At 45.7% G+C, this 13,923-nt stretch overlaps 1 long non-coding RNA gene across 1 annotated transcript in view; it reads right to left on the bottom strand.

Moving 5' to 3' along the window:
• Positions 1–1,234: 1,234 nt before the first annotated feature.
• Positions 1,235–13,923, bottom strand: part of LOC311520143 — a 15,649-nt gene continuing 2,960 nt past the window's right edge. The window contains exons 2-4 of the long non-coding RNA XR_014711494.1: positions 4,560–4,644; positions 2,935–3,274; positions 1,235–1,813 (exon numbers count right to left, since the gene is read on the bottom strand). This is a non-coding gene — a long non-coding RNA (uncharacterized lncRNA). The remainder of the gene's footprint in view (positions 1,814–2,934; positions 3,275–4,559; positions 4,645–13,923) is intronic.

Genomic DNA, 13,923 nt, shown 5'->3' with positions numbered 1-13,923 from the left:
ATTCATTCATCACACAAATAGGGGGATGACTACCAAGGTAGCCCAGGAGGGGTGGTGGAGGAGGGAAGGAAAATGCCACACAGCACTTTAAAAGTTTACAACTTTAAAATTTATTGAATGCCGGCCTTCTTTTTTTGGGGCAATCCTCTGTGGCGGAGTGGCTGGTTGGCCGGTAGCCCCCCCACCGCGTTCCTGGGCGTCTGGGTGTGGAGGCTATGGAACCTGGGGAGGAGGGCAGTTGGTTACACAGGGGCTGTAGTGGCAGTCTGTGCTCCAGCTGCCTTTGCTGCAGCTCAACCATACACTGGAGCATACTGGTTTGGTCCTCCAGCAGCCTCAGCATTGAATCCTGCCTCCTCTCATCACACTGCCGCCACATTTGAGCTTCAGCCCTGTCTTCAGCCCGCCACTTACTCTCTTCAGCCCGCCACCTCTCCTCCCGGTCATTTTGTGCTTTCCTGCACTCTGACATTATTTGCCTCCACGCATTCGTCTGTGCTCTGTCAGTGTGGAAGGACAGCATGAGCTGAGAGAACATTTCATCACGAGTGCATTTTTTTTTCTTTCTAATCTTCACTAGCCTCTGGGAAGGAGAAGATCCTGTGATCATTGAAACACATGCAGCTGGTGGAGAAAAAAAAAGGGACAGTGGTATTTAAAAAGACACATTTTATAAAACAGTGGCTACAGTCTTTCAGGGTAAACCTTGCTGTTAACATTACATACATAGCACATGTGCTTTCGTTACAAGGTCGCATTTTGCCTCCCTCCACCGCGTGGCTACCCCCACAACCCTCCCCCCTCCCCGTGGTTAACAGCGGGGAACATTTCTGTTCAGCCGCAGGCAAACAGCTCAGCAGGAATGGGCTCCTCTGAATGTCCCCTGAAGAAAAGCACCCTATTTCAACCAAAAGACCATGAATGATATCTCCCTCTCCTGAGGATAACACAGAGAGATAAAGAACGGATGTTGTTTGAACGCCAGCAAACATACACTGCAATGCTTTGTTGTACAATGATTCCCGAGTTCATGTTACTGGCCTGAAGTGGTAAAGTGTCGTACCATGAAGGACGCAATAAGGCTGCCCTCCCCAGAAACCTTTTGCAAAGGCTTTGGGAGTACATCCAGGAGAGCCGCGAATGCCAGGGCAAATTAATCCTTTCACATGCTTGCTTTTAAACCATGTATAGTATTTTAAAAGGTACACTCACCGGAGGTCCCTTCTCCGCCTGCTGGGTCCAGGAGGCAGCCTTGGGTGGGTTCGGGGGGTACTGGCTCCAGGTCCAGGGTGAGAAACAGTTCCTGGCTGTCGGAAAAACCGTTTTCTCCGCTTGCTTGCTGTGAGCTATCTACAACCTCATCATCATCATCTTCTTCGTCCCCAAAACCTGCTTCTGTGTTGCCTCAATCTCCATTGAAGGAATCAAACAACACGGCTGGGGTAGTGGTGGCTGAACCCCCTAAAATGGCATGCAGCTCATCATAGAAGCGGCATGTTTGGGGCTCTGACCCGGAGCGGCCGTTCGCCCCTCTGGTTTTCTGGTAGGCTTGCCTCAGCTCCTTAAGTTTCACGCGACACTGCTTCGGATCCCTGTTATGGCCTCTGTCCTTCATGCCCTGGGAGATTTTGACAAAGGTTTTGGCATTTTGAAAACTGGAACGGAGTTCTGATAGCACGGATTCCTCTCCCCATACAGCGATCAGATCCTGTACCTCCCGTTCAGTCCATGCTGTAGCTCTTTTGTGATTCTGGGACTCCATCATGGTCACCTCTGCTGATGAGCTCTGCATGGTCACCTGCAGCTTGTCACGCTGGCCAAACAGGAAATGAGATTCAAAAGTTTGCAGTTCTTTTCCTGTCTACCTGGCCAGTGCATCTGAGTTGAGAGTGCTGTCCAGAGTGGTCACAATGGAGCACTCTGGGATAGCTCCCGGAGGCCAATACCACCCACAGTACCCCAAATTTGACCCAGCAAGGCCGATTTAAGTGCTAATCCACTTGTCAGGGGTGGAGTATGGAAATCGATTTTAAGAGCCCTTTAAATCGAAATAAAGGGCTTCATCGTGTGGACGGGTGCAAGTTTACATCGATTTAACGCTGCTAAATTCGACCTAAAGTCCTAGTGTAGACCAGGGCTTAGAGACTAACCAATTTATTTGAGCATAAGCTTTCGTGAGCTACAGCTCACTTCATCGGATGCATACTGTGGAAAGTGTAGAAGATCTTTTTATATACACACAAAGCATGAAAAAATACCTCCTCCCACCCCACTCTCCTGCTGGTAATAGCTTATCTAAAGTGATCACTCTCCTTACAATGTGTATGATAATCAAGGTGGGCCATTTCCAGCACAAATCCAGGGTTTAACAAGAACGTCTGGGGGGAGGGAGGGGTGGGAAAAAACAAGGGGAAATAGGTTACCTTGCATAATGACTTAGCCACTCCCAGTCTCTATTCAAGCCTAAGTTAATTGTGTCCAATTTGCAAATGAATTCCAATTCAACAGTTTCTCGCTGGAGTCTGGAGTCTATTACCAGCAGGAGAGTGGGTTTGTGGGGGGGAGGGGGGGGGGAGAAAACCTGGATTTGTGCTGGAAATGGCCCAACTTGATTATCATACACATTGTAAGGAGAGTGATCACTTTAGATAAGCTATTACCAGCAGGAGAGTGGGGTGGGAGGAGGTATTTTTTCATGCTTTGTGTGTATATAAAAAGATCTTCTACACTTTCCACAGTATGCATCCGATGAAGTGAGCTGTAGCTCACGAAAGCTTATGCTCAAATAAATTGGTTAGTCTCTAAGGTGCCACAAGTACTCCTTTTGTTCCTACCACATACTAGATGCTACCATAAACAAATAATAAACAGTGGTGCTTCAATACAGATAAGCTATGGTTTGGTCTTGCCTTGCCTCAAAAATGAGATTTTTACCATTGCTTAAGGGGGCTGATGATTTAGCTCATTCCTCCACGGCAGATTGGAAGAGGCCCTGGAGGTTTTTCGCCTTCCTCTGTAGCATGGGGCACAGGTCACTTGCTGGAGGATTCTCTGCTCCTTGAAGTCTTTAAACCACGATTTGAGGACTTCAATAGCTCAGACATAGGTGAGAAGTTTTTCACAAGGATGGGTGGGTGAGATTCTGTGGCCTGCATTGTGCAGGAGGTCAGACTAGATGATCATAATGGTCCCTTCTGACCTTAGTATCTATTAATCTTCGGCACCGGTATAGCACAGTTCAGGAACATGGGCAAAATTGTTTGGCTCCAGTACACTGCAAGACCATACAACATTTTAATAATGTTGGTCAGAACATTGTAGCACACGTTCCCCGCAAATAATGATAATGTTTCATCTGTGCCCTTGCAAATTTCCATCTCTCCATTGCTGTGCAGCACTCCCACAAAACTGCTGCGTGTTTCTTTACCTTTCTCTGGCACCTTCTCCTTTTTGCCCATCTATGGCTGTTGTCCAGTTCTAGTAAATGCAAAGATACCCAAACAAGCACATGCTGTTGGATGGGGCACTATCATCTCCAATAAATGGTTCTGCTTTTGGCAGATCTTTAAAGATCTTTCTCTGATTCACTAGATGTTGTCAGGCTCTGGCACCAGGATTTTCATTTTCCTTGAATGTGTGTCTGCACCAACACCTCCTGTGTGATTTACAAACAAGAAAGGCAGCACATCTGCTGGAGAGAAGTCTCACCCGATGTCCTTGCCATTGTGTGAAGTGTTGCCGGAAAAGTGCACAGCCTGAAAATGGGGCAGCATTGGTCAGAGCAGGGATATGGTCAGTACTTCCTGGGGTGAACTCGTCCAGCACATTTCCTCAGAAGCCTACACTGACAGAGATCCTAAACAACCCCTTATAGAAACTAAAGCTGCTTTCCAATCCTGACTCTCTCCAGGTTTGGGACATGGACCCTCCACACACAACCAGCCTTGCTGGAGGGGTACAATTTGATGTCTCAAATGAGCCCAGATTATCTGATTGAGAATAGGCTTGCAAGCTTGTAAAAGCATGGACCATACTTAAGGTCACATACCAACCCTAGGGCTTGTTTTTGTGAAGAAATTGCATCAGTTTAATTTAAACCAGTTTTTAAACCACTACAAACCTCTCTGTGGACACTTATTTCCAATTAAGAGGGGATTTATACAGTATAGGGAAAGTCAATTGGGAGCAGGTTTAAGATAATCCTAAATAAGCCTCTTAAACTGGAAAAAGAGTGTCCACACAAGGATTTGCACTGCTTTGACTAAATTGATTTAAAAATGGATTTAAATTAAACCATAAACTTTCCATATAGAAAAGGCCCTAAGTAAACCTCAACCTTTTCTAGGTGTGAAGGAGTTGACTCACTCCTGGCACACCCCCTCATAGCGAGATTTATTGTTATAACAGCACTTTCCTCCAGCACTCTCTGAAAAGAGCCACTCTGGCCATGGCAGTGGTCTGCCTCTTTTCATGATTCCACCCCCCAGCCAGGTGACCTTTAGTTCCACCCTTTCCAAGGTAAACAAGAAGTACAATACATTACATTCAAATTAACATACCTCTTCACTCCTTCCTAGGCTGGATCCTCTGCAGACTCTTCACCCCTTCTAAAAAAGAACAGGAGTACTTGTGGCACCCTAGAGACTAACAAATTTATTAGAGCATAAGCTTCATGTCAGATTTGTGTCCATTTATTCTTTTGCTTAGAGACTGTCCCTCACTCTCACAGATCTTGGGAGACAGACCAGTCCACGCTTACAGCAGCCCCCAACCTGCAAATACTGAAGCAAATACTCACCAGCAACTACACACCGCACAACAAAAACACCAACCCAGGGACCAAACCCTGCTACAAACCCTGGTGCCAACTCTGTCCACATATCTATTCAAGGGACACAATCATAGGACCTAACCACATCAGCCACACCATCCAGGGCTCGTTCACCTGCACATCTACCAATGTGATATATGCCATCATATGCCAGCAATGCCTCTCTGCCATCTACATTGGCCAAACCGAATAGTCTCTGTGCAAAAGAATAAATGGACACAAATCTGACATCAGGAATCATAACATTCAAAAAACAGTAGGAGAACACTTCAACCTCTGTGGCCACTCAGTAAAAGATTTAAGGGTGGCAATTTTGCAACAAAAAAGCTTCAAAAACAGACTCCAAAGAGAAACTGCTGAGCTTGAATTAATATGCAAACTAGATACCATTAACTTGGGTTTGAATAGAGACTTGGAGTGGCTGGGTCATTACACATATTGAATCTATTTCCCTAAGTTAAATATCCTCACACATTCTTGTCAACTGTCTAAATGGGCCATCTTGATTATCACTACAAAAGTTTTTTTCTCCTGCTGATAATAGCTCACCTTAACTAATTAGCCTCTTACAGTTTGTATGGCAACTTCCACCTCCTCTGTATGTGTGTGTATAGATAGATAGATATTTTCTTCCTATATGTTCCATTCTATGCATCTGACGAAGTGAGCTGTAGCCCACGAAAGCTTATGCTCTAATAAATTTGTTAGTCTCTAAGGTGCCACAAGTCCTCCTGTTCTTTTTGTGGATACAGACTAACACTGCTGCTACTCTGAAACCACCCCTTCTGAAAAAAAGAAAAGGAGGACTTGTGACACCTTAGAGACTAACAAATTTATTTGAGCATAAGCTTTCGTGAGCTACAGCTCACTTCATTGGATGCCCCTTCTGAGGCTCTGCAGGGTTGTCCTTCCACTTTTGTGCAGAACAAGACCTCCCTGGGCTTCCTCCCTGGATGCCCAGTTCCAAACTCAGTAGTCCTTCTCCCCATCATGTCAGGGTGTTTCTGTTATGTGAAGCCTCCACTCAAATGCGATTGTAAGATCTGTAACTTGTATCATTAAGTTCTGCAACCTTGTTGCAGACTTTGTAAGTTCAAAGAAAAGGAGGACTTGTGGCACCTTAGAGACTAACCAATTTATTAGAGCATAAGCTTTCGTGAGCTACAGCTCACTTCCTCAGATGCATATCGTGGAAACTGCAGCAGGCTTTATATATACACAGAGAATATGAAACAATACCTATTCCCACCCCACTGTCCTGCTGGTAATAGCTTATCTAAAGTGATTTCCAGCACAAATCCAGGTTTTCTCACCCTCCACGCCCCCACACAAATTCACTCTCCTGCTGGTGATAGCCCATCCAAAGTGACAACTCTTTACACAATGTGCATGACAATCAAGCTGGGCTATTTCCTGCATAAATCCAGGTTCTCACATCCCCCCCACCCCCATACACACACAAACTCACTCTCCTGCTGGTAATAGCTCATCCAAACTGACCACTCTTCAAGTTAAAATCCAAGTTAAACCAGAACATCTGGGGGGGGGGGTAGGAAAAAACAAGAGGAAACAGGCTACCTTGCATAATGACTTAGCCACTCCAAGTCTCTATTTAAGCCTAAATTAATAGTATCCAATTTGCAAATGAATTCCAATTCAGCAGTTTCTCGCTGGAGTCTGGATTTGAAGTTTTTTTGTTTTAAGATAGCGACCTTCATGTCTGTGATCGCGTGACCAGAGAGATTGAAGTGTTCTCCGACTGGTTTATGAATGTTATAATTCTTGACATCTGATTTGTGTCCATTTATTCTTTTACGTAGAGACTGTCCAGTTTGACCAATGTACATGGCAGAGGGGCATTGCTGGCACATGATGGCATATATCACATTGGTGGATGTGCAGGTGAACGAGCCTCTGATAGTGTGGCTGATGTTATTAGGCCCTGTGATGGTGTCCCCTGAATAGATATGTGGGCACAGTTGGCAACGGGCTTTGTTGCAAGGATAAGTTCCTGGGTTAGTGGTTCTGTTGTGTGGTATGTGGTTGTTGGTGAGTATTTGCTTCAGGTTGCGGGGCTGTCTGTAGGCAAGGACTGGCCTGTCTCCCAAGATTTGTGAGAGTGTTGGGTCATCCTTTAGGATAGGTTGTAGATCCTTAATAATGCGTTGGAGGGGTTTTAGTTGGGGGCTGAAGGTGACGGCTAGTGGCGTTCTGTTATTTTCTTTGTTAGGCCTGTCCTGTAGTAGGTAACTTCTGGGAACTCTTCTGGCTCTATCAATCTGTTTCTTTACTTCTGCAGGTGGGTATTGTAGTTGTAAGAAAGCTTGACAGAGATCTTGTAGGTGTTTGTCTCTGTCTGAGGGGTTGGAGCAAATGCGGTTGTATCGCAGAGCTTGGCTGTAGACGATGGATCGTGTGGTGTGGTCAGGGTGAAAGCTGGAGGCATGCAGGTAGGAATAGCGGTCAGTAGGTTTCCGGTATAGGGTGGTGTTTATGTGACCATTGTTTATTAGCACTGTAGTGTCCAGGAAGTGGATCTCTTGTGTGGACTGGACCAGGCTGAGGTTGGTGGTGGGATGGAAATTGTTGAAATCATGGTGGAATTCCTCAAGGGCTTCTTTTCCATGGGTCCAGATGATGAAGATGTCATCAATATAGCGCAAGTAGAGTAGGGGCTTTAGGGGACGAGAGCTGAGGAAGCGTTGTTCTAAATCAGCCATAAAAATGTTGGCATACTGTGGGGCCATGCGGGTACCCATAGCAGTGCCGCTGATCTGAAGGTATACATTGTCCCCAAATGTGAAGTAGTTATGGGTAAGGACAAAGTCACAAAGTTCAGCCACCAGGTTAGCCGTGACATTATCGGGGATAGTGTTCTTGACGGCTTGTAGTCCATCTTTGTGTGGAATGTTGGTGTAGAGGGCTTCTACATCCATAGTGGCCAGGATGGTGTTATCAGGAAGATCACCGATGGATTGTAGTTTCCTCAGGAAGTCAGTGGTGTCTCGAAGGTAGCTGGGAGTGCTGGTAGCGTAGGGCCTGAGGAGGGAGTCTACATAGCCAGACAATCCTGCTGTCAGGGTGCCAATGCCTGAGATGATGGGGCGCCCAGGATTTCCAGGTTTATGGATCTTGGGTAGTAGATAGAATATCCCAGGTCGGGGTTCCAGGGGTGTGTCTGTGCGGATTTGATCTTGTGCTTTTTCAGGAAGTTTCTTGAGCAAATGCTGTAGTTGCTTTGTAGTTGCTCTGACATCATAATCAAAAAGGCTGACAAAGGAGGTGCTGTTGTCGTCATGAATAGGTCGGAATATGAACAAGAGGCTGCTCGGCAGCTCTCCAACACGAGTTTCTACAAGCCATTACCCTCTGATCCCACTGAGAGTTACCAAAAGCAACTACAGCATTTGCTCAAGAAACTTCCTGAAAAAGCACAAGATCAAATCCGCACAGACACACCCCTGGAACCCCGACCTGGGATATTCTATCTACTACCCAAGATCCATAAACCTGGAAATCCTGGGCGCCCCATCATCTCAGGCATTGGCACCCTGACAGCAGGATTGTCTGGCTATGTAGACTCCCTCCTCAGGCCCTACGCTACCAGCACTCCCAGCTACCTTCGAGACACCACTGACTTCCTGAGGAAACTACAATCCATCGGTGATCTTCCTGATAACACCATCCTGGCCACTATGGATGTAGAAGCCCTCTACACCAACATTCCACACAAAGATGGACTACAAGCCGTCAAGAACACTATCCCCGATAATGTCACGGCTAACCTGGTGGCTGAACTTTGTGACTTTGTCCTTACCCATAACTACTTCACATTTGGGGACAATGTATACCTTCAGATCAGCGGCACTGCTATGGGTACCCGCATGGCCCCACAGTATGCCAACATTTTTATGGCTGATTTAGAACAACGCTTCCTCAGCTCTCGTCCCCTAAAGCCCCTACTCTACTTGCGCTATATTGATGACATCTTCATCATCTGGACCCATGGAAAAGAAGCCCTTGAGGAATTCCACCATGATTTCAACAATTTCCATCCCACCACCAACCTCAGCCTGGTCCAGTCCACACAAGAGATCCACTTCCTGGACACTACAGTGCTAATAAACAATGGTCACATAAACACCACCCTATACCGGAAACCTACTGACCGCTATTCCTACCTGCATGCCTCCAGCTTTCACCCTGACCACACCACACGATCCATCGTCTACAGCCAAGCTCTGCGATACAACCGCATTTGCTCCAACCCCTCAGACAGAGACAAACACCTACAAGATCTCTGTCAAGCTTTCTTACAACTACAATACCCACCTGCAGAAGTAAAGAAACAGATTGATAGAGCCAGAAGAGTTCCCAGAAGTTACCTACTACAGGACAGGCCTAACAAAGAAAATAACAGAACGCCACTAGCCGTCACCTTCAGCCCCCAACTAAAACCCCTCCAACGCATTATTAAGGATCTACAACCTATCCTAAAGGATGACCCAACACTCTCACAAATCTTGGGAGACAGGCCAGTCCTTGCCTACAGACAGCCCCGCAACCTGAAGCAAATACTCACCAACAACCACATACCACACAACAGAACCACTAACCCAGGAACTTATCCTTGCAACAAAGCCCGTTGCCAACTGTGCCCACATATCTATTCAGGGGACACCATCACAGGGCCTAATAACATCAGCCACACTATCAGAGGCTCGTTCACCTGCACATCCACCAATGTGATATATGCCATCATGTGCCAGCAATGCCCCTCTGCCATGTACATTGGTCAAACTGGACAGTCTCTACGTAAAAGAATAAATGGACACAAATCAGATGTCAAGAATTATAACATTCATAAACCAGTCGGAGAACACTTCAATCTCTCTGGTCACGCGATCACAGACATGAAGGTCGCTATCTTAAAACAAAAAAACTTCAAATCCAGACTCCAGCGAGAAACTGCTGAATTGGAATTCATTTGCAAATTGGATACTATTAATTTAGGCTTAAATAGAGACTTGGAGTGGCTAAGTCATTATGCAAGGTAGCCTGTTTCCTCTTGTTTTTTCCTACCCCCCCCCCCCAGATGTTCTGGTTTAACTTGGATTTTAACTTGAAGAGTGGTCAGTTTGGATGAGCTATTACCAGCAGGAGAGTGAGTTTGTGTGTGTATGGGGGTGGGGGGGATGTGAGAACCTGGATTTATGCAGGAAATAGCCCAGCTTGATTGTCATGCACATTGTGTAAAGAGTTGTCACTTTGGATGGGCTATCACCAGCAGGAGAGTGAATTTGTGTGGGGGGGTGGAGGGTGAGAAAACCTGGATTTGTGCTGGAAATCACTTTAGATAAGCTATTACCAGCAGGACAGTGGGGTGGGAATAGGTATTGTTTCATATTCTCTGTGTATATATAAAGCCTGCTGCAGTTTCCACGATATGCATCTGAGGAAGTGAGCTGTAGCTCACGAAAGCTTATGCTCTAATAAATTGGTTAGTCTCTAAGGTGCCACAAGTCCTCCTTTTCTTTTTGCGAATACAGACTAACACGGCTGCTACTCTGAAATTTGTAAGTTCAGTTACTGTTAGCATAGCCTTTTAAGTTTTGTAACCTTTGCAAGCTCTGTAACCTTTTCAAGTTACCACTTGTATGAACTGCCAAGCTTTGTAATATCCCATCACGCGATCAGAGAGAGAGTGTGAACAAGGGAGTGTGTGTGCGGAAGATAAGGAGGTGTGAACGAGGGAGTGTATGGGGGACTGGGCGGAGAGGAACTGCAAGGAGAAAAGAGCCCAGAGCCCAGAGCCAGGAGCGTCTGATATAATCTGCCCTGAGAAGGCAATCACGGAGTGCTGTAAAGAAAAGACGCATGAAAGGAACAGGGACTGGGACTGCTTCTCGGTGACGGACACAGAAGAAAAACTCAGTGTATATGACAGGAGCGCCCAGCTCCAAAATAAAAGGAAACAGCCATGCACACAAGCTGCTGCTCCTTGACCTGCTCACTATCCCAGATCCGTGACCGCAGGTGGACACACCAAATCTACCACGCTTCAGCTTCTTGGCTTCTTCCCATGCTGTCTTCGGTAACCCTCCTCTTGTGTAAGTGTGTGGGTACATGGGGGTATGAATGCGGTGAATGTGAATATGAATGCGGTGTGTAAATAAGCTCCTTCCCTTTTCTGTCTGACCTAACAGTGGCATTGTAATAAAATTAATACAAGTGTGACCCTGAGTTGTTTTTTTAGGGGAACAGAGGTAACAGTTTCCACATCACCTTTCCCAGCAGCTAGCAGGGGAGCTCAGTCCCTCCTTCTCTTCTGGGTTCCAGTACAGGGACCCTGTGATGAGCACCTAAGGTCTGCTACCTCAGACTGCTCATTGCCTCTCTGCATTTCTTCTTACCTTGGCCTTCCTTCCTTTTCAACAGCCCCTCTCCGAGCTTACTGTATATCTGCCTCACTCTCTAGGACTTTCCACCATTCTCTAGCAGCCAGCCTACAGAGTTCTTTCTCCTAGTACTCCCTTCTCATCTGGGCTTCTTCACTACCCAGCTGGGCTTCATCTACATTTGTGCCTGGGCCACCCCCCAGATGCCTTAACTGGGGTCTCCATTTCCAGTTAACCCTTTTAGTGCCAGACCTGATGGCCATGAGGCTTTAAGTCATTTAGGATATATATGGTCCATTATTTCCTCCATTCTCTAGCAGCCAGACTACAGAGTTCTTTCTCCTAGTACTCCCTTCTCATCTGGGCTTCCTCACCACCCAGCTCCTCCTCCATTTAGGATATATATGGTCTATTATTTACCTAATATATTTTATAAGGGCTTGTCTACGCAGGAGAGCTGTTCTGGAATAAAATAAGGTATGAGATTAACTATTCCAGAATAAGAATTTATATGTGGATGGGAAGAGCTAATCTGGTCTGGAATAATTCCATGTGTAGACAAACCCTAACCAATTATTTCCTTAGGTCTGGTGAACTCTGCTTGGCTAGTTACTGTTTTCATATCTTGTGGCACTCAGAAACTACTACAGGGTCACAGTTATGTCATGCGTCGTGGTGAGAGCTCATCCTTACTTTGATGCTTTCCCATAGCTGGGCTCTGACTTTTGGTATGGAATGGACTTGTATGTTTGCATTTGTTTCTCTCCTGAAGTCAGTAGTAACAACAGTAATATTTATTCAAATGTCTTTCTCATCACATTGTGATAATTTGTTTTTGCATATTCCTTGAAAAATGAATGAAGAAAAAACAAAGATATTGATGAAAAAAGTGTGCCAAAATGGAGCATATCTGGTTAATTTTTTAAAACTCTTATCAATCCACTGAATCACTAGGGGCTAGTTTATGGCATTTATATCGCATCCCTATGGAGATGGTGGAGGAATGCAGAGCCCACCATCCCAACAAACGCACTGGAGAGATTGTGCCTGCCTGAACCACAAGCTTTCTGGAGCTGCGTTAATGCAAGGGAGATATGCATAATTTGTTCCATCCATTAGGAGCAGATTACTCTCTCGAGTGCATTGATTCTGGAAGAAGGAATGCAAAGACTATGAGCCAGTGGGCCTTGGGAGGCTTCTTGATTGCCTTTCTGCCCCTGCTTGGCCATGTAAAGGCCTCTTTCAAGCTGTTCTCTAACAATCTATTTCTAGTTTATACCTGCCCTTTGCTGCGGGAGCTTATTGTTCCCATACCAAATGGAATTTCTATGATAATCTTCCCTCTCTCACCATTGGTATTTTGCGAAACTCATTGCACAATTCTAATGGACAGAGATTAACGTACTTTTCCTACCAACAGAGGGCAGATGCAGACAGTGAAGGAAAGTGGCTTGTCCTTAAATGCCCTTACATTGTCCTTTCAGATTCCTTCACACTAATTTTCATGATAAAGCAGGGAAACAATGTCTGGGCTGGGCTGTCTCTAGTTTATATTAGTTTAATAAAGGGATTGTAACTAGGTCAGTATAAAATGTGCATGTCCTGAATTTTGTGTGTCACATCATTGTTTTGCAGCTTTTAGAAAAGGAGGCAAGAGAAAAAGGCAGTACAAATTGGCTTGGATCAAGACCTAAGCCAGGTTCAGACTTAACACAGCATCCGGGCATGCAGCAAGGCCCTATGCAAATATACGTGGGGCCCAGTCTCTCTTCCTCTATTTGGGTGAATTCCCGTATCTCCATGTATCCACTGACCCACAGATTGGCAACAACCTCACCTGTTTGTGAGGTTGCATAGTCTCTGATGTCTCTCCTACAAGGGCCAGGACCCTCGAATATGGAGATGAAGAGCAGCTACTCAAGCTGATGCAGGGAGTAGTAAGGAATTTGTCTGCTGACAAATGTTAGTACACTTCAGAATTATCATTTCAGGAATCCTGCTTACCTAGGTATGTCTACACTTAAACCACTACAGCCACACAGCTGCTGCTGCACTGCTATACCACTTAGCCTACACGCTACCGATGTGTGCTGTCCCCTCGGTGTAGGTAATTCACCTCCCTGAAAGGTGGTAGCTAGGTCAACGGAAGAATTCTTCTGTTGACCTAGAGCTGGCTACACCTGGGATAGGTACATCTTTCAGGGGATTGGATTTTTCACACGCCAAGAGCTGTAGCTGCGCCGATATAAGTTTCCAGTGTGGACAAGCCCTTCGGGAGACATCACTGCATCAGTTACACCTTAGGTTTTGAAAGTTTTTTCTATCACTATAACAGCTAGAGACTGAGACGTAGGGCTGGTTTTCTCTAGCAAACTAGATTGACCCAGCTATGTCACTCAGATGTGTGAAAAATCCACACCCCTGAGAAACGTAGTTAAGCTGACCTGAGTTCCCATGTAGACAGTGCTAGGCTGACAGCGGAATTCTTCCATCTCCCGAACTACCAGCTCTCAGAGAGGTAGTTTTACCACATTGACAGGAGAACCCCTCTGGTTGCTGTAGTGTCTACAGTGAAGTGCTACAGAAGTGCAGTTGCAACTCCGCAGCTGTGCCACTGTCGAGTTTTAAGAGCAGGCGTAGCCATGCTGTTTTAAATTAAAATTTAGATTCTGGAGTAACAGCACCCAAACAAAG

This window comes from Lepidochelys olivacea (genome assembly GCF_965140295.1).
Source record: "Lepidochelys olivacea isolate rLepOli2 genome assembly, chromosome: 4".
NCBI lineage: Eukaryota > Metazoa > Chordata > Testudines > Cheloniidae > Lepidochelys > Lepidochelys olivacea.
The sequence above is the reverse complement of the archived record's forward strand: the minus strand, read 5'-3'. Positions and strand labels throughout refer to the sequence as shown.